The following is a 20,327-nucleotide window of genomic DNA, read 5'->3' on the forward strand; positions in this document are numbered from 1 at the left end:
TGGGTATTGAGGAGGGCACATTCTGCATGGAGCACTGGGTGTTATGCACAAACAATGAATCATGGAACACTACATCTAAAACTAATGATGTAATGTATGGGGATTAACATAAGAATAAAAAAAAAAGATGTACATTCCCAATAAAGTTTCTCTATGTTTAATAACTTATCAAAATTTGTAATATAATTATTTGGCACTAATCAACTGTGTAACAACAATAATTATAATGCAACATAATCCAGAGCAGAAACATTAACATGTCAAGCCTATTTTTTTTTTTTTAAAGATTCCATTTATCTATTTGACAGAGAGAGACACAGCGAGAGACGGAACACAAGCAGGGGGAGTGAGAAAGGGAGAAGCAGGCTCCCCTCAGAGCAGGGAGCCCGACATGGGACTTGATCCCAGGACCCTGGAATCATGACCTGAGCCGAAGGCAGTCACTTAACCGACTGAGCCACCCAGGCGCCCGTCAAGCCGTTTTTTACTGGACATATTATTTGGAGTAAAGTATAACCGGCTGATCAATAAAAGATTTTCAAGCAAAAACATATATTGCATTAGGATAAAATTATGTGGGATAAATGGAATAGAGTGATGTCTTTTAGGAGAAAAGAAACAATGTGAAAATTCTGACAGTTAAAGAAGAGCTCATCAAGTTTGAAAACATCCCAGTACATCACTATTTCCAGAACCTAAAACATTATGTGTTTATCATTCAATGAATGAGATGATTTGGAAGCTCCTTATGGGCAAAATGCATTCACCATTTTGACCCCCAGAATTTTCTTACTTTCCCTTGACTCTTTTAGCGAGTAGCACAGACATTTCACCAAATGGCACTGGCACTTTTGGCAGCCCACCAAAAGTAAAATTCTAGGGCATATCCATTGTTTCTCCTCTTCTGTCAGCATTATTTCCTCTTACCATTAAGTTCTTCTCATTTTACTTCTAAAATCTTTATTAATTCAGACGCCTCTCTCCCAATCCCTTCTGCATCCTTTGCTTTTATTCTGGCTCCATAATCTCTCACAACTGTACCGTTGTAATGGCTTGTTAACCGGTCTCTGCAGCCGTAATCTGCCCTCCTCAAATCTACCCTCCCTGACCATGTCTGTCTCCCTTAAATATCATTCAGTGGCTTCCCATCTAGCAAAGGATCAAGTATAATCCCTTTAACACCATACACTAGGACCCCCACTTCCTCACCTCTGTCTCTTCTAATACAATGTGCCATATTATGCTCTAAAAAGACAAAAATGCATGCAATTTTCTAAACCTAACAATCTTTTTTTTTTTACGATCTTTATTTTGCTTCATTCTTTGCCTGAAATGTTTTGCCCACACTTTTTATCTTAGATAATTTCTATTCATTTATGTCAAGAAGACTTCGCTGACCTCATCAGTCTGGAGACTAAGAGTCTTGATGTATAGTTCTAAATTATCTGTACAATACCTATATTTATATATATGTATCTTCCACTAGACTATGATCCCATTAGGACACAGATTTTGTCTTACACATCTGTTTGTCCCTGGCACCTTATCACAGTGTTTTAGCGATAGTCACTGCACAATCAATGTTGAAATAAAGTTTTGGATAACTGCACACAATTCAGGGCCGTACTTGGGTAAACAAACAAGATGAAATGATTGCTCCTGGGGAAAGTTAAAATCTGTTTTAAATGAAGCTTCACTAACAACCTAAAAGAGAAACACAAGAAATAAAGAAGGAAAGTGCAGAGACCTTATAAAGTAAGTTTGATAATCCTAAAATAATTCAAATCTAGTTATAGATTGTCTAGACATATAAATCTTTTCTATTTCAACTCTATCAAGTTTCAATGCTAGTTGCATGTTCCCGACACAGAAAAACTAAGTTATCTGGAGGTTTAGGATATGCCATCCTCTTTCCCATCTCTATAACTTTACCCATGCTGCTATTCATTATATAAAAGACCCATCCCACTTTTCTTCACCAGGCTGACTCATACATCTTCAGTCTCACAGCTTATTTGTATGTATAAAGACAGACATCACAATAGTTAACTGCAAAAAAGGATTTCACAAAGCAATATGTATGGTTTGAGTCTGTCTCAAGATATATTTGTCTCTGTGCATTCAATCCAAATGTATATTTTCTTACACAAAAATATTCAAGAAGGGTACAATATCTACCTCTAAGGAGTGGGATAGAAGAATTTGTCCAGGAAATCTTTACTTCACCTTCATAATGTTTGGAAAGAGTTCATATTTCACTACTGGGAAGTCTGATGGACCTGTCCATATTGGATTAGATGTTCTTCCCTCCTGCTCCATGACTTCCTGCACAAACTCTAGTGATAGCAATGTCCCAAGGAGTTTTTGTAGTATGTTATTTGAGTATCTGTCCCACTATCCACAAGCTTTTTGAAAGTGAAATTTATTTCTATACTCCAACCTGAATACAGTACATGATGTATAATGGAAACTGATTTTTCTATTCTAGAAAGTCAACAAATATGAACAATTGAATTGAATTCTCCATGACTATCGGTCCTGATGTTCCCCCCCACCCCCCACCCCTGACCAGGAACAGGAGTAGTCAGTTTTGAGAGAAAAAAGTGCTCAAAGCTTTGGAATTTAGTTTTTTTAGATACATCCTGAGATAAGAAATTGTCTGCATTCAGTCAAATTTGCAAACAGCTTTCCAAAATTTAGGATACTGGCTATAATATCCTTATCAAAAATACACCAATCCATTGAAAATAGGTACTCAATTATTTGTACATGGATGTTCATAGCAGTACTATTCACAATGTCCAAAAGATGAACATGACCCAAATGTGGACACATAGATATACAAATTGTGGTGTATATACAGACAATGGAATATTATTCAGCCGTAAAATGAAATACTGATACATGCTACAACATAGATGAACCTCAAAAACATTACTCTAAATGAAAGAAGCCAGCTGGACACAGAGGCCACATATTGTATGGCTCCATTTATATAAAATAGCTAGACTAGGTAAATCCACAAAAACAGAAAGCAGATAGGTGGTCACCAGAGTCTGGGGCAGGGGAGAATGAAAAGCAACTGCTTAATGTATACAGGGCTTATTAATGGCATGATAAAAATGTTCTGAAACTAGACGGACAGTTGCACAACACTGTGAAGGTACTAGTAGGCTGTTCACTTCAACAAGGTTGATTTTATGTTATGTGAATTTCACCTCGATAAAAAACAATACTTCTGATTAGAAGTAAGACAAAAATAGTTACATAAGGGTTAATTTTATAAATATTTCCCATCATAAACCAAGCTTTTATTAAAGGAGAGAAAAAAAACATGTGATATAAATCTTCTTCATTTATGGAGAGCTAAATTTCTGTGACCATATTCTATTTTGTTCATTTTAAAGGTTTTGTCATCAAAACAGAAGAACAGAACTCTTGGGATACAAGGTCTGTATCAATTAATTTTTGCTATGCCCTAACTGTAAGAGAAATTAGATGAATTTGCAAGGTTCATTTTTCCACAGCTCTTAAATTTGTTTTTAAAAGTTAAACTTAGCTGAGCTCTTTCTCATAACAATCAGAATAATTCTTTTGTCATTATTAAATAATCTTTCTCAATACGTGCCATAAATTTGAAACTGCAAAAATAGATGACTCAAGAATATGAGACTTAGATTCCTTGAGAATGATGTAATCAAATTTATTTGGATTCAGCTATTAATGTTATCCCAGATGGCACTGCCTTTGCTGTCATTTCCATGAGAAAATAGAAATGATTTTTCCACTTGGAAAATTTTAAGGATTTTTAGCACAAAATAACATATGTATTTTGTTAATAATAATAAATGGTATCTCAATGACATAGATAGATGTGACTCCTTATATGCCTAACTTATGGTCAAAATTACTTAGGTTTAATAGAAAGTTGCACAGGAATACACAGTACACAGTAAGGTGGTATTAAAATGTATGATATCATTTCTAGAAAAACTATTAATATCCCAAGGGAAATTGTGTAACTTATGGTTTCAGTTAAGCCAGCTCAACAAATGCTGAGACTCTGTTATATGCTGAACATTGTAATAGGAGATAAACAGAATTACTACCTTTCAGAAACTTACAAGCTAATGAGAGCCACAGAATCCAAACAGCTGTAACTAGAGAGCTTTATGTATAATAAAGTATGGGCACATTATAAAAGTAGTACAAGAAAGGCAGTAATGAATTCAGTTTGGAGAAACTGGAAGGAATAGTATGCAAACTGGCCTTCATAGGATGAACAGGAGTTCAATGGGTGGGGAAAGTGTTTAAAAGGGCCTAGACCTATAAAACAACCTTGTCATCTTCAGGGAACTACAAACAATTTAATGCTGAAAGAAAAGGAAGAAGAGGAAGGTATGGAGAGAAAAAGAAGAAAAAGAAGGGGAGGGAAAGGAGGATGAAAAAAGGAGTAAGAGACAAAGAAAAGAAGGTAAGAAGTAAGAAGTAGAAGGAAATGAGGCTGGAGAGGCAGGCTGGGACCAGATTAAGAAGGATTTTGTTGGGGGCGCCTGGGTGGCTCAGTTGTTAAGCGTCTGCCTTTGGCTCAGGTCATGATTCCAGGTCCTGGGATCGAGCCCTGCATCGGGCTCCCTGCATCGGGCTCCCTGCTCGGCAGGAAGCCTACTTCTCCCTCTCCCACTCCCCCTGCTTGTATTCCCTCTCTCTGTGTCTCTCTCTCTGTCAAATACATAAATAAAATCTTTAAAAAAAAAAAAAAAAGGATTTTGTTGAGCTGGAACCTCCTCTTTTAGGCATCAGGGAGTCACTGAAGGAACTCATCTGGAGAAAGACATGGTCAGATTTGAAATTTGGAAAGGTCACTCTGGTAACAACGTGGAAAAAGAAAAAATTGCATGGGCAAGTCTGAAATCAGGAAGATCAAAAAGCAAACTATTTTAATAGTTCAGGCTGGAGGTGGACAGTACTTGAACTAACACAAGGTCACCGGTGATGCTGCAGAGAAGACAGACTTGACAGATCACTTGATGACTACCTGGGTATTGAAGGTGAGAGAACAGAGGAAGCACTGGATAACTTAGAATGTTCTGGACTTTGGATAGCAGTGATAGCATATGATTAATGCAGACAGAGAAAAGAAAAATGGAATAGTTTCAGAGTGGAGAAAGGGGACCACATTGCTCAGCTCTGGGTATGCTGACTAAGGGACTTATAAGACCTCCAGCTGAAGGTCTCATATTTAGGGCTATCTGTTTTTAGATTATACTCAGAGACAGATGATATTATCCAGGGAGAGAATATAATGAGAAGAGGACTAATAACCCTGGAGAAGAGCAAAGTTAATCATACTTCAAGGAAGGGGTGCTCTAAAGAAATGTCACAGAAATACAAAGAAATCCAGATTATGTTGTCATGGAACTCAAGGGAGAAAATAGTTTAAAGGAAGAAATAATCAACACTGTTAAATACCACAGAAAAAAATGAGTAAAACAGTGACTGAAAAACGTTAATTGGATTTGGCAATTGAGGTAAAAATAATATAGTGGTAATTTCAGTGGAATTGGGAAGTTGGAATTCAGATTTCAAATGGAGGGCAATAAAACAAAGGTATTTTATTTTATTTTGTTATGTATTTATTATTTTATTTATTTTATTTTATTCAACTTTTTAATGTTTTATTTTATAAAGGTATTATTCCAGGAAGATGGTGGAGAAAGACATAAATAAAAAAAGCATTAGCCAGGGAAAGAAAAGTTTCAAAGAGTATTTTAGGCTTCTTTTTAATGTCAATTCATAGTCTTCCTTTTAAGAAAATAGAATCACTAGCAGTTTGGCCCCTAAAATGTTCCTGGTAGCAGGAAAATTCACTACTAAAAATTTTGAAGTCATTTGAAACAAATTTTAACAGTTTAAGAAATCCTTGGGAACAGAGAAACAACCTTCTGAGAGCAGAGCATCATAATAATGTCAGACACTGGCATGAAAAGCAAAGGAATGTCTTTCAGAGGTGCTACATATCAAGAAGCTATTGACACTGTGGAGGAAATAATGCATGGTGGCTAAGAATGGTTCTGGGGGCACCTGGGTGGCTCAGTAGGTTAAGCGTCCAATTCATGATTGTAGCTCAGGTCATGATCTCACGGGTGGTGAGATGGAGCCCCGCGTTGGGCTCCGTATTCAGTGGGTAATCTGCTTGAGATTCTCTCTCTCCCTCTCTCTCTCTCCCCCTCTGCCCCTTCCCCCACTCACATGCATGTTCTCTCTCTCTCTCTCTTTCTCTCTCTCTCTCAAATAATAAATAAATCTTTTTTAAAAAAATGGTTCTGGAATCCACCTATCCAGATTCAAGGCCTGGCTCTACCACTTTCTCTGAGACCCCGTGCCAGAGTTACTTACATTGTCCTAGGTCTCAGTTTTCTCATCTGTGAAATGGAGACAATAACTCCATCTACATAACCAAGTTCTTCAGGAGTAGATGAGATAACATTACTCTGGCACTTAGTTATAAAAATGGTATTTGGTATATTTTGTAATTTGGTATATTTTGCTGATTTGGCGTATTTTGCTAATGAAGATGATGATGTTGATTACACACAGTTTGTATAGCCCATATTTAGAGCTATGAAATTGGATGAGACCATGCAGGTAGTGAGTGTAGGTAGAAAAGAGAAGTCTAAAGACTGTTCCAGGGCTATAAGATATTAGGATGTTGAGAAAGAACCAGTGAAGGAGACTAAATTGGAGTAGCCAGTGAGGTAGGAGGAAAAGTAGGAGAGCAGAGTCATGGAAGCAATGGAAAGTGTTTCAGGAAATGATCAACTGAGTCAAATGATATTAATAAGTCAAGTAAAATGAAGACTGAGAATTGATCACTGGATTTAGCAGGAAACAAAACAGAAATCTTTGGTGACCTTAACAAGAGAGAGTTGGTTGGACACAGTTTGTGTCCCTATGTTAACACATGTGTGTGACCTTGATCATTTATGTGTAAGCCACTGAGGAGGGCAGATTTTTGTCCATTACTGCATATGATCCAAAAAAGGAACATGAAATGTGTTTGATGTTTGCTGGGGGCTTCTGGGAAAGAAGTTTACATCCTCTTCTCGGATAGCTAATGGAAAGACACACTTTCTGCCACTGGATGTGACCAAGAAGATCACTATCCCTGGGAATTGTTGGCAGACAGACATCTTACAATCTTGAGAAGGAATAGTTCTGCCACAGAAGGAATAGAAGCTAAGCAGAAATTAGTCACTGATGACATAATTAATTATCCAGTTATCCAAAGTTCAATAGATCTCTACTTATTTTCCCCAAAGTGTGTTTGGCTCAAGATACTAGCAAATACCATTTTTTATATAAGTCTAGCCTTATTATATTTTTCTGTTATTTGCAAAAGAAATATTCTTAAGTGATAGTTCAGTTTATCAAGGCTGAAACTGCATGAACTGGCTGAGGGGAAGGGCAGTGGTTACTGGAAGAATTTTGGACAGTCAATAAAAATAACTCCTATCACAATCTGTACATGACCAAATCCTGACCTTTTTCATTTTTACTTCCCCATTTTAAAGACATTGTAACAGTGTATAAAATTAATTAATTTTTAAAAACTAGAATCTGTTTTAAGAGAATTCTGGGACAATAGTGATCAAATTTGAGTATCTTACTTCCTATCCATTTCTGGCTTAAATATATCCGTCTACCTTGAGCCAAGCAGCAGTTGGTGGTGAACCACTGAGTGTAAGTAAGATGTTGAGTTCTTAAAAGATCTTGGCAGAGGAGAAAATGTGGGGCCTTTTCCAACATGGGCGAGGCATGAGTTTGAAAGCCAAATTCAGAGACTTGAAGATTAAGTTTGCATTTGATGAATGCTGCGGATAGCTTCAAAGTTCTGTGTACTCTAAGAATCTAAGGATGACTTGGTCCCTTGTGGGAGTTCTTAGTCTGACCCTCACGAAGCCCAAGGAGTGTATCCGGTAGGCCAAAACTTCCCTTTTTCTGAGGGCAGGAAGGTGTGAAGAGAAAGAGAGGCAGGAAGATTCTCTCTGCTGTCTAGATAGTCTGGCTGTCTACCTTCTACACAATTCCCCAGGGAGTTAGGCAGGTGATGCTTTGCTTCCCATCACTTATGGAACCTTCAAGATTTGTACCAGGTCCAGAAAAATAACAACCTGTTAGAATAACAACCTGAAAGTGAAAGATCAAAGAATATAGGTACCCAGTGAAATAGAGCTGCTGGGGAGATTTATGATAAGTGGGACCAAAAAACTTGAAGAGCATTTTAGTGGAGTACACACACACACAATCTAAATATACATATAAGTCTAAATAGATATTGGTAGACTGTCTGGGAATGTGTTTTTAAAAGTACTAAATAAGAATTCTTGAAATGAAAGTCAAATCAGTTTAGAATAAAAGTAATTATCTCAGCAAAACCTAGAAGTTGGGGATGGTGGCAGGGTGGGATTAGGGTGGATAGATTGGATAATAAAAACATTCCAAACCTCTCATCTGGTGGGATGAAACAGAGAAAAGAAGCAAGTGAAAGTTTGCTAAAGAGTTCATCTTACTGGTGTGAGTGTAATGATAATTAGGAGAGATGCCTCCATGGGAAAAAAACTGTTATCTCTTTTCACAATGTATATATACATCAAATCATCACATAGTACGTTTTAAATGTACCACAATTTTGTCAGATATACCTTAATAAAACAGAAAAAAAAATGGAAGAAAGCATGGAGAAACAGAGAGAAAACAAGAGTCTAGTAAAGTTTCTAATTTCTTCATCCTGTTGTGCCTCTTGGACATCATCTTCTGTGACTCAGTATAGTTCCTTTAAATTTGGGTTTCAAAGTATATATATCTTGTTTTTAAACAGTAGCAGAGAGATGTGTGTCTGACTTAGAGCAGCAGAAGAGGGGCACATAAAGTCAAGTAAAAGGGAACAGAATGAATGGTAACTTGAACAAACCAGAGGAATAAGAATAAATTACAAAAATAATGTAAAATAAGAGAAAAATTAAGGAAAATAATCAAATAAATCAATCAATATACTCAATGTCAATGGGCCATACACTTCCATGAAAAGAGCCAGTCATATTGATTTTAAAAAGAAGAAACAAATTAGAGAAAATGATTTAAAATAATTAGAAAACTGATAATAAATAGGCAAGAAATACCAGATAAATGCAAGCAAAATAAAAAAGAGGAATAGCAAAGTTAGTATCAGACAATACAGAACTTAAGGTATAGTCTTAAATTGGATATACAGGGAAAAGCACTAAACTAGATAAAGAAGGGAAGTCATATCATCATAAAAGGTACAAAAGAATGCACTGTATGAATGCACCAGTCAACAAAGGTGCTAACAGTATAAAGCAAAAACTATTATAATGGAAGGAGAACTTGACTAAAAATACTTTTACAGTGTGAAATTTAAATACATCTCTTTTCAAATCAGAGACCTAGTAGAAAAAAAAAAGAGAAATTGAAAAGTATAACCAACAATTAAAAATACATAGCTTATATATCTTAATAGAGAATCAAATATCTCTCCACACTCTACCTCAGCATAATCTTATTAGTAGAAGAAATGAGCATGTAGGAATGACCCAGCATCTCTCTCTGGCAGCCTAAGGCAGGAGAAAGGGAACAGAGAAAGAGAGAGGAGGGAGAAAAGAAAGAGGAGGAGGACAAGGAGGAAGGAGGAAGAAAAAGAGAGGAAAGGGAGTAAAGAACAAGAAGGAGACAGAGAAAGAGGATCAGGGAAGAGGGAGAGGGAAATGAAAGGGGGAGGGGGAGACCATGAGTTGAAATTCAATCCCTGCCTCTCTATAGCCTCTGTGTAATGAGCAGCGTGGCACATTGAAATGAATGAATGTGTTTTTAGAGTTTTAGAAGGCAATAGTATTTAGCATTGAGACAAAGTTCTCTGCCTATTTATCACATGAAAAACAAAGAACACATTGAAGTGATATACATAATGATACTTTATTTAGATTTTTTGGTTCTGCACAGTCATTAAATTCTTTTCCTGGAAAAGCTATTATTAACTGTGCTAATTGCAGTTCAGTGCAACAGCTCTCAATGGCTTGTCATGTTTAGAGGGTGTTTTTCAGTAAGCTTCTGAAAGCCCTAATTAATGGAAAAGACCAGACTCTCACTGCTTCTTCTATACATGCTTAAAGTACAAAAGACGCTTGATGAAACCATACTACCAAATGATCAAAATGGACTTTTTCCAATCAAACAAATGTGGTTTACACAACCACAAAACTAAGTAAGACAATACATGGGCTAAAATATTTATTATCTCCAAGAATATTGTTAAATGCTTTCATCAGAATATCTCAATTCCTTTTTGCCCTCTCATCAAAAAGAAAGAAGTAGGCTTGAAAATTATACTATTTAAATTCCATTATATTTAGTTATTTAATTTTTCAGAAATTCTATTATGGAATTTTTCAAATATTTATAAGTTGAAAGAATTTCACAGTGAAGACCTATATACTCATCACCTAGATTCTAACATTAGTATCTTACCATCTGGTTTCATTCCATATCTACCCATTCCTCTGTTCATCCATTAATCCACCTTGCTCTTTTTTTATGCACCTCAAAGTAAACTGAAACATCAGCCTACTTTTTCTTAAGTATTACGGCAAACAGTAGTGATTTGGTTTTTGACACAGACAAGATACATTTATCTCCACTGCAGTAAATAGTAAGATGCAGGGCACATACACTGGCGAAGAAGCTAGGATCCTGGATATATGACTTTCTGCCCATGTCTAGAAAATAAACAAGGCAATAGCTAAAGTAACATCTCAAAGTTCTGTGGAAAAATGAAAGCTACAGAGATTATTAATAATCCTGCATTTCTAAGAGGAAAGGCAATAGTTCACATTTCCTTAGAGTTCTTCATCTAAACCTATCACAGACTCCTATAAACACAAGCCAAATCCCCTGATTTGTCAATGAGGAAAAATAATGTTTAAGAATTTTGCTACTTCAGCAATACAGAAGATTATAAAGAAGGAACAAAAAGCACCTGAAACCTATAATTGCTAATATTTTGGTGACTATCCTTGCCCAAACATCTCCATTCATTTATTCATTCATCCAGCAAATGATTTTCGAGTGCCTACTGTGTGCCAAGTGACACAAACCCTATGTCCTCAAGATGTTTATATTCTAGTCATATGTCAGGTGGCAATAGATGCTCTAAAGAAAAACAAAGAAGGGTATTAGTGTCAGAGAGTAAAGAGGTTACTTTGGGTAGGGTCATCAGGAAAATCCTTCTTAAAGAAGTGACATTTGAACAGAAGTGTGGAGGTGAGGGCAGGAAGATGGAGACTGCAAGTACCAACGCTGTGAGGTGACATGGCATTCAGGACATCTGAGAAACAGTGAGGACCAGCGTGGCTGGAGTGTCCTGGGGGAAGGGGAGGGAATGACATGAGATTAGAGAAGTTACAGGGGCCAGATCCTACTCTGAGTGAGATGGAAAGCCTCAGGAAAGTACTGATCAGAGGAGGATCATGATCTGGCTTAGCTTTTCAAAGAACCACTCAGGCTCCTGGGCAGAGTGCTCTAAGAAGGCAAGTGTGGAAGAGGGAAATCAGAAAGAAGATTCTCGCAGGAATCCAGGTGAGAGCTGCTGGTGCTTCAGCTTGGGTGGGGGCCATGGAGGTAGTATATACACATACATATACAACCATATACTTCAATCATTGTACACGAATGGGACCATGTATATGCTGAATGTGTTGTTCAAACTTTCCTTAAGTACTCCTTTTTCTTTTATTTTCCCGTTCCCTGGTCCTCCATCCCACACTCCATGCTCCTCCCTTCTAGCAACTAATGTAAGAAGCCAGACATTTATGCCACCTTTCACATTTCTCTCCATTTTCATCAATCATCCATGGAGGACTTCTATTTAATGTCTTGCCTTACAAAAACTGAATCATATTATCTTACTTTGTTGTGTGAATTGCTACTATTTTTGCTCACTTTTCTATTGGTTATTTGTCTTTTTCTTACCTTGTAGGCACATTATAGGTATTGACTCCTTTTGTGTTTTGTTTCCCAATTTATCATATGAATTCTGACCTTATGGTTTTATGGCATGTTGTCATTCTTTAAAAATATTTTGCATAATTAATAATGTCTATCTTTTTTTGTTGTTAATTTTTTTGTGTGTGTTTTAAATTTTATTTTATTATGTTATGTTATTCACCATATATTACATCATTAGTTTTTGATGTAGTGTTCCATGATTCATTGTTTGCATATAACACCCAGTGCTCCATTCAATACAAACTGAGGGTTCTAGAACGTCTATCTATATTATAGCTTTTGGGTTTTCTTTAAATCTTCTCCCCTTAGCTATACATATATTCCAACTTCTCTTCTAAAATTTACTTTTTGTTTTTGGTAATTACACTGTAAAATACAAGTCCAATCAATATCTGATTTAATTCCTTGTACAAATTCCATTTTGAATACCAGAACTTGTATTTTGTTCGGTTCTTGTTGTTTTTAAATTATCATGCTGTTCCAGAAAGTATGGATCTCTCCTTTATTACAGGTATCTGTATGCATGGCTCTTTACCAAAATGCAGGCCAAGCCCCTTGAGGGCAGACTCTTGTCATTTCTCCTTATGTCTCTGTGCTGGCCCTGAGCTTGTTGGCCCTCAATTCCATTTCTCATGCTCACCACGTTCCACCCTCAGGAGACACGGGGGCGAAAAGGTTGATGCCTGCTGCCTGCATTTTCCCTGCTCCCTCCAGTTGATTTCAATTAATAGGAGACACTAGGTTGATGGGTGGGAGGAAGAGAGAAGTCAGGACATTCCTCTTCCTTCTCTGAGTCAGCCAGCATCTCTGGAGACAGCTAACTCTCCTCTCTGATCCCAGTTCCATAACCCTGGCCCCCAAGCTCCTATATGATCACCTCCTCCCTTTGGAACCCCAGATGGTAGTGGCTTCCTGGTGTTGCTAATCTCTGGTTAGCCTCCACTGTCCCTTCTTCAGCTTTTCAGCTTTCCCATCATCTAAGTAAACCAATTCCCCGCTTTAAATTTCCTATATTTTTTTGGTTCAGCCCCGATACACTCTTCAACAGTATTTAACCTTGTGCCTCGATCAGAAGAAAAGCTCAAATAAGTATTTGTTTAAGCAATGATTATAATGATGGCCTTCCACACTTCAGTACAATTGGTGGGAACTGTTCATTCTTACTTACTCGACACCACATACAATATAATCAACCAAACATTGTTGACTGAGTATCACTTAATCACCACCTCCAAAAATATAGCATCCAGTTTCCCCATCACCATATGATGGTACTATCTTCTGTAGGGGCCAGACCGCCCCAAGATGGGCAACTTTGGCATGAAGATTACTATGAGTTAAAAAGCAATCAGAACTCAGCAGATTCAGGAAAAGTTCTTTATCTCCCCCACAGCTGCCTAAAATTAGTTTAGATAGAGAACCTGCTCCAGGAAGAGCTATCACCAGAGCTAACTACATTATACTATAAACTAGATATGGTAGACAGGAAAGAAGGTAGCAGGGCCTGTTTGCTCAAAGTCCTCTATGTCCCACTGTTTCTGAGTGGCCCAACAAATATTAGTTTACCAAACATTTATTCTTTTACATCTTCCTGTGAATTGCATACCTTCCCTTTGAAGTCCCAGACCCTTACCCCCTTTTTATTAGTTCAGAATGACATATATACCTCGTTTTGCCTGACTCTTTGGAATTTCCAAGTCTGTGTGGATTCTCCATACACAGGAAATTAAATTTGATTTTCTCCTATGAATCTGTCTCATATCAATTTGATTTAGTCCACCTAGAAAGACCTAGTAGGTAGGGGACAGGAAATTCTTGCTCTCCAATACCTCATTAATAGATTCTGTAGATTCTGGATTTAGTTCAAAATTTCTCTGTCCTTCATTGCCATTTGGCAACATCTTTTCATCTATGATTCTACTAAATGTATTGGTTATTAAGATCTTTTCTCTCACTATGGACTCTGAGAAACAGGGTTTTAGAAGGGAAGGGGGTGGGGGGGGATGAGTTAGCCTGGTGATGGGTATTAAGGGGGGCACATATTGAATGGAGTACTGGGTGTTATACACAAACAATGAATCATGGAACACTACATCCAAAACTAATGATGTAATGTATGATGACTAACATAACAAAATAAAATTAAAAAAAAAAAAAAAGATCTTTTCTCTCTAGTTCTCCATGCTCTCTACTATCCAAACTGAACTGTCAACATTTATTAGATGACTGACAAGTATCCATTGAGAGTACAATATCTGCCAAGTGCTATGCAAAGCAGAAGCTAGGGTCACCAAGAGGTAGTCTTTCTGGGATCTCAGCAATTTTGCAATTATAATACAATGTGACAAAGGATATTTTAGTAGGCAGAATTCTGAGATGGCTCCCTAGATCCCCTACCCCTGGTGGACACACCTAGTATGATCCTTTCCCCTCATGTATGGGCAGAATTTGTGAATATGATGGGATAGTCACTCCCGTGATTATGTAATGTTACACATAAGCTCCTATCTTAGCAGACCTCCTGCTGGTCTTGAAGTACCAAACTGCCATGTTGTAGAGAGGGCCACGTGGTAAGGACTTGAGTTGAAAGTGGGTCCCAGCCCACAGCTATTAAAAAAATAGGAACCTCAATTCTACAGCTACAAGGATATAAATTCTGCCAACAACCTCAGGGAGCTTGGAAGCCTAATTTTCCCCAGTCGAGCCTCCAGATGACGACACAGCTGGCCAACATCTTGATCTTAGCCTTAGATTCTGAGCAGAGCATCTGGGATATCTGGCCCACAAACACTGGGAGAAAAGAAATTTTGTTATTTCAAGCTGCTACATTTGTGGTAATTTGTTGCATGGCAATAGATAAAGAAAACAGATTTGACAGGAGTAAGCAGAGGATATTATTAGTACACACAGGAAAATACCTAACCCAGCCTATGGTCAGGGAGGACTTTTTAAGAAAGACCTAAAGTTTAGACCTGAAGACTATATGGGTTAGTCAAGCAAGGAGGGGAGTGGGGAGAGGAGGGATAGAGAGATAGTCCAGATAGAGAATATGGAAGTGTGAGTGTGGTGGGGGGAGGGATAGAGGAAGGGAAGGAGGGAGAAAGAGAAACACAGACCACAAACTCTTCCTCTTTAGATTTCTGGTAGTTTGCTAATTACCTTGACTCTAAACCATACTTAAACCATATCCTTTAGGACTCTTCACCCTATGTTTCTACTCTGCCCAACCACTCCCATCTCATTCTACACTTTAGCCAACAACCTTCCTTGGTGCTAAGAAAGCTCTGTGTTTTTCTTATTTTTCAACTCTTATCCCAGAAATTTTACCATAAATATCCTAGGTGCAGAGAACAGCTTATTTGACTCAGCAACAGGTCTTCCCCATCTGTTTCACATAACAAGTGCTTCATCATCTTCAGGATGCTATCCTGTAGTACTTCCTTAGCCTTTACCCAACATGCCATACCTCACCCCCAACAGTGTTTTTGTGTAATGACTGTGTGCACCTCTGTTCATGGTATCCCTGGCTACATAGTCTCTTCCTTGGCTTTTCCAAGGTTAGGACCATGTCTGATTTATGTTCTGTGTTGTTTTAGTTTGTTATCATATCATAACTGCCCACTGGCTGCTTTATTTTCTTGCAAGCAAGGCTTAATGACATCTGAGCTATTCAAAGAAGAAAGGAAGACTTTCTCACCCGGGGCCCCCAGACCACCATTCAGATCTTCCTTTTACATGGAATATTTTTATGGTTTGGAGATATGAACAATGGGCTAGGAATTCATTTTTGTCTTTGTTACCAGTCAAATGTATGCACAGCTAAGCTTTTCTGAGTGCATACTACATGCCCAGCATTGTGTAAAATACTTTCCATGGATTACCTTATCCCATGCTCACAGCAGACCTGTAGACATATGTAATAACATATTCCTCATTATACAGACAGGAAAACTAAAGCCTCCTAAGTAGCAAAGCAGGGCTGCCAGCCTCAGCACTGTGTGTCCACAGCCCAGGTTTTCAACCACTATCCCATGATGTTCCTTCAGGTCTCAGCCTGGTCATTACTGCACCCAGGAAGTCCTCCCTGACCACAGAGGCAACCAAATAATGTTGAGCTTAGGAAGCTGTCCGCTTGTCAGAGGATTCTACATTCTGGTACAGAGCTGGGAAACTGAATTGAGACTGCTTGGATTTTTCCACAGTTCTGCCATTTATCAACTCTGTGATCTTAATCCCATAGCCTCAATTACTTCATCTGTAAAATGGGGTCAGTAATAACTATCTCAAAGGGTAGCCATGAGAATTAAATAAGATGATGCACATAAAGTGTTTATTCCTGAGATTGGCAGCTTGTAAGCACTCAAGAAAAATATGATTACTATTATTCTGATTCTCAAGGGAACCAAGCAGATACAAATACTTAAGATAATGCACTTCTTAGTTGTTGAAAAAGCAAAATTCCTCAAGTCAAGCATTCCTTTCTAAGCATTAAGATGATAAATGTCACATATGTTGAAAATTGAAATGTTCCTTTGAAACACTATCTTAATATTATTTAAATAATTTATAATAACCAGAGGGAAGACAAACTATAAATGAGTATCTTTATCTTTGTGATTTTTAATGGCGAACATTAAATAACATTGTTGTAAACTATGAAATATTTCAGTTGATTCCCAAAATCCCAATAACTTTGCAATAAGGTAAAGAGGATAGAGGCTCAAAGCAGCTGTAAACCAAATACACCAGAGAGGAGCAATAGATTCAGGACAGGAGGTCGAACTGGCTCTTTCATTATTTTCAGTGTAGCTAATGAAAGGCAAACCTCAAAATGTTCAGAGCTCCAGGCCTTTTCAGATAAACACTGGAAATGGTGAGTATAATTCATGTCCGAGGCTGATTTACTGAAAAATACAGATGTGGAGAGAAAATTTCAACATTTTAATCTTTCCTAAATATGGTCTCCTTGAAATACAGTGGGGAAGGTCTCAGCTGCAAGCCAAGAGATGTGGGCTCCAATGTTGGCTCCTCCTTAACTAGCTGTGTGGCCTTGGCAAGCTGCACCATCTCACTATGCTTAGCATCCTTATCTTTTAAAAAAGAGAGGATGAGGAGCTCCAACTGCAGGACCCCACATGCTCCCTCTAGCTTTAATATTCAGTGGACTAAATGACTTAGTATCTTTGTTTATTTTTGGTGTCTTTTATTTTTAAAGTGGGTGATCACCTTTGAAAGCATCTCGATGGCCACTGGCTGGAGGAAAATAGACTGCAATTAGCAACTGGAGTCAATACAAAATTAAATGACACAGTAAGTGTGTTCAAATATTTTCCTAGGCATAGAAATAGATCTTTCAGGATTATCATTTTTAAAATCATAACTATTTCCAAAGGTGCATGGCTAGCAGCCATGTGAAAAAATAAGGCACAGCATGTTATAAATTAAATGTATTTTACATGGAAACCTGAATTATAGAAAGCAAAGCCTCCTTATGAATTATTTTCAGACATTCAAGTTAGATTTTCATTCATAACAGCTCAAATTTCCAAAGAACTTCTATTTCAAAGTATTATACAAATTTTAAAATAGGCTTCAATATAATTGTACTTCTAAAATTCATGTGGATATTCTTGCTTCAGAGAGCTGTGTAAACCCAGAGGAACAGACTAACCCTTCATCACTCAGTGTCACATATGAAATGGGAATACTAACAGCAACGTCGTACACAGTCCCTCCAACCTTCCCAGATGAGGAATATGTTCCACTAAGCTAGACTGGAAGCCAGGATTGGAAGCACTTGTCAATGGTCTAGTGGAAAGTCATTTCAAAACTGATGAAATGGCATTTCCCTTGGCGACGCATGTGAATGTTACTGGCATCCTGCAAAATCTCTGACTGATTCCTGGTTTACGAATCAAGTTTATGTTTTCTGTTGCTGTTATTGACAGTGTTACATCTCTTGTTTTATTTTTGATTTGGTCTTCTCTCTCCTGGGAACTATTATGAGCAGATGTGTTAATTTGTAGGCATATTTTGAAACTGTATCTTTCTTATCATACTTTCTTTCTGTCAGAAGATGATCTAATCTCTGAGTCAAACTATATTACAAACACCCATTCTTATTCCAGTCCTCCCGATGAAATCAAACCCTTGAAATATGTCTCAAATCCTCAAATCTGTCCTCTCTGCATTCCTCAAGATAATTAAACTAAATTGCCAAACCTCTCCCAGGAGAACAGAAGGAAGGTACCTCAACATGTGAGAGGGTAAGCAAATAAAAGACATTCTACACAAGGAGCACGCGCAGACACACACACATGTGTATACACGTGGATCCTTATCTATGTTTTGACTAAATGCCACAGTTAGGAAATATTAGGAAATTTTATATAGGCTATATCCATGTTAAGCGTGGGATTACTATAAATACAGTTCTGCAGTTACCATTAGTAAATGGCAGTTGTCTGTCTTCTAGGTGGTCTTGACAAAACTGATCTCTGAATGGGAAGGAGTTTCCTTCCAACATGGGTGATCTGCTGCTTTGGAGCTTTTACTTTTGTTGCTCTGGGAAGTTTAACAGTCATTTAATCAACTTTCAAGTACTCACTGAACAAGCTCTAACTAAACATTGTGATTTGAGTGCTGAGATTAGTGAGATATTGCTCCAGGGAAATTGATGTTTTGAGTGTTTCTAGGGAAACAGTTAATCTCTCCCAGCAGCAAGTCTGTTAGAAAATAAGGGGATGGGAATATTGAAACCCTTTTAAATTAAAGGAAACACTATATTTGAAGATTAAGGTCGACAAAGAGATGCAATCAAACATACGCTAATGATGCAAAGGAGCACGCTGTTTAAGTAATGACATAGTTACTCAGAAGAGCAGAAATCGAGAAAAGTTCACTTGATTAAATAGTTTTTTGTTTGGGTAATTTGGGTTTGGTTTGATTTTGTATGTTACTTTCTGTGATTTTTCGATAGAGTTTAACTATTAATCTGCCTAGAGATTTGGGATCAGGAGAATCTAAAGTAATTGTATAGCCCTGATGGCAACAGAGATGAGTCTAGGTGCAGAGCTGTAAAACATTTAAGCAAATCCAGAGGAGAACAAAGACAACTATTTATTTCCCTTTCTTTTTTTCTGTCCCCTATATGATCCTACCATTCTTAGAATGACCTTTGTTCCCTCTTATTTAATCTCCATTATTGTAAGCCTGGAAAACAAAGATTCTTTTACAGACTATTCTCAATTATAGTATTGTTTTTCTCTTCTGAAGTCTGCAAAGGCTCAGATCAGGAACTAACAGTTTCCTAGAAATGAGTGTCCTTTTTACACTTTTTCCTCTGGTTCATGGTGAGCAAGGGGTTGGGAAGAGGAAGACACAAGTAGTTTTGATATTATATACCTTAAAGGGAGGAGGATGGAAGTCTTTCCATCTTTAGGAATCCTGTTGCATTATGCAAATATGAGTAGAAAGGACCCAACTGTTACCGACTGACATAATATTTCACTAATTGATGATACTCCAGAGAGAAGCAGAAATTCAAAAGGCTTTACAGAATAAAGAGGGATGCCACAGAAGGAAATCTGGGAAGAAAATTAAAGGGAACAAAATCACATACATAATCACCCTGTCACCCACCAGATTCGTAATCTCCCTGGATGGGTAATTTGTTTGTTTGTTTACTGTCTGTTTTGGTGGGAAGGGTTCAGATTGTAGAGAGATTATAGTTTTAAGTACCCATGATACTCAATTCAAGGAAAAAAGATAAACTGATTTAACACTTGACACTTGTTCAAAGACAAGAAAGTCCTCAGGAAGTTTGTATCCAGGAGAAAATATAGGTTTAAAGGTTTCAGCGTAGGAGGAGTACTCACTAATCTAGTGTACCAGTTTACCCTACCTTCTTCTTTTTAACAAATTTATGTTGGAGGTACATCATGATCTCCTTCTAACATCCACCAAGAGGCAAAAGCTTTGTTTTTCTTCTTTTTTCACCAAAGTAGCTACAGATAGGGAGGTGCTTTATTTTGTTTAATAGGGTAATTTGAAAAACAGCTCCCTAAAGAGTCAGAGTTTAACCTCAATATACATAGAAACAAAAACCTAAGTGAACGGAAATTTCCAAATCATACATTGTGTGACTGGTGACCTCTGTAAGATGTGTATCTGTTTGTTTTTCTTTTTAAAACAAATGTGCTATTTTAACACTTATTCATCTATCAATGTTTCCAACTGATAAACAG

General features: G+C 37.4%; 2 long non-coding RNA genes across 2 annotated transcripts in view; one reads left to right on the forward strand and one right to left on the reverse strand.

Annotated features, from left to right (window-relative positions):
* LOC115943397 (uncharacterized) overlaps positions 1-20,327 on the reverse strand; it is a 202,040-nt gene that overhangs the window by 93,295 nt on the left and 88,418 nt on the right. The gene's annotated exons all lie outside the window — the stretch shown is intronic.
* The window catches only part of LOC145720273 (uncharacterized), a 332,443-nt gene that overhangs the window by 14,815 nt on the left and 297,301 nt on the right, over positions 1-20,327 (forward strand). The window lies entirely within an intron of this gene.

The sequence above is a fragment of the Leptonychotes weddellii genome, chromosome 2 (genome assembly GCF_054177405.1).
Source record: "Leptonychotes weddellii isolate Sample4059 chromosome 2, ASM5417740v2, whole genome shotgun sequence".
Lineage (NCBI taxonomy): Eukaryota > Metazoa > Chordata > Mammalia > Carnivora > Phocidae > Leptonychotes > Leptonychotes weddellii.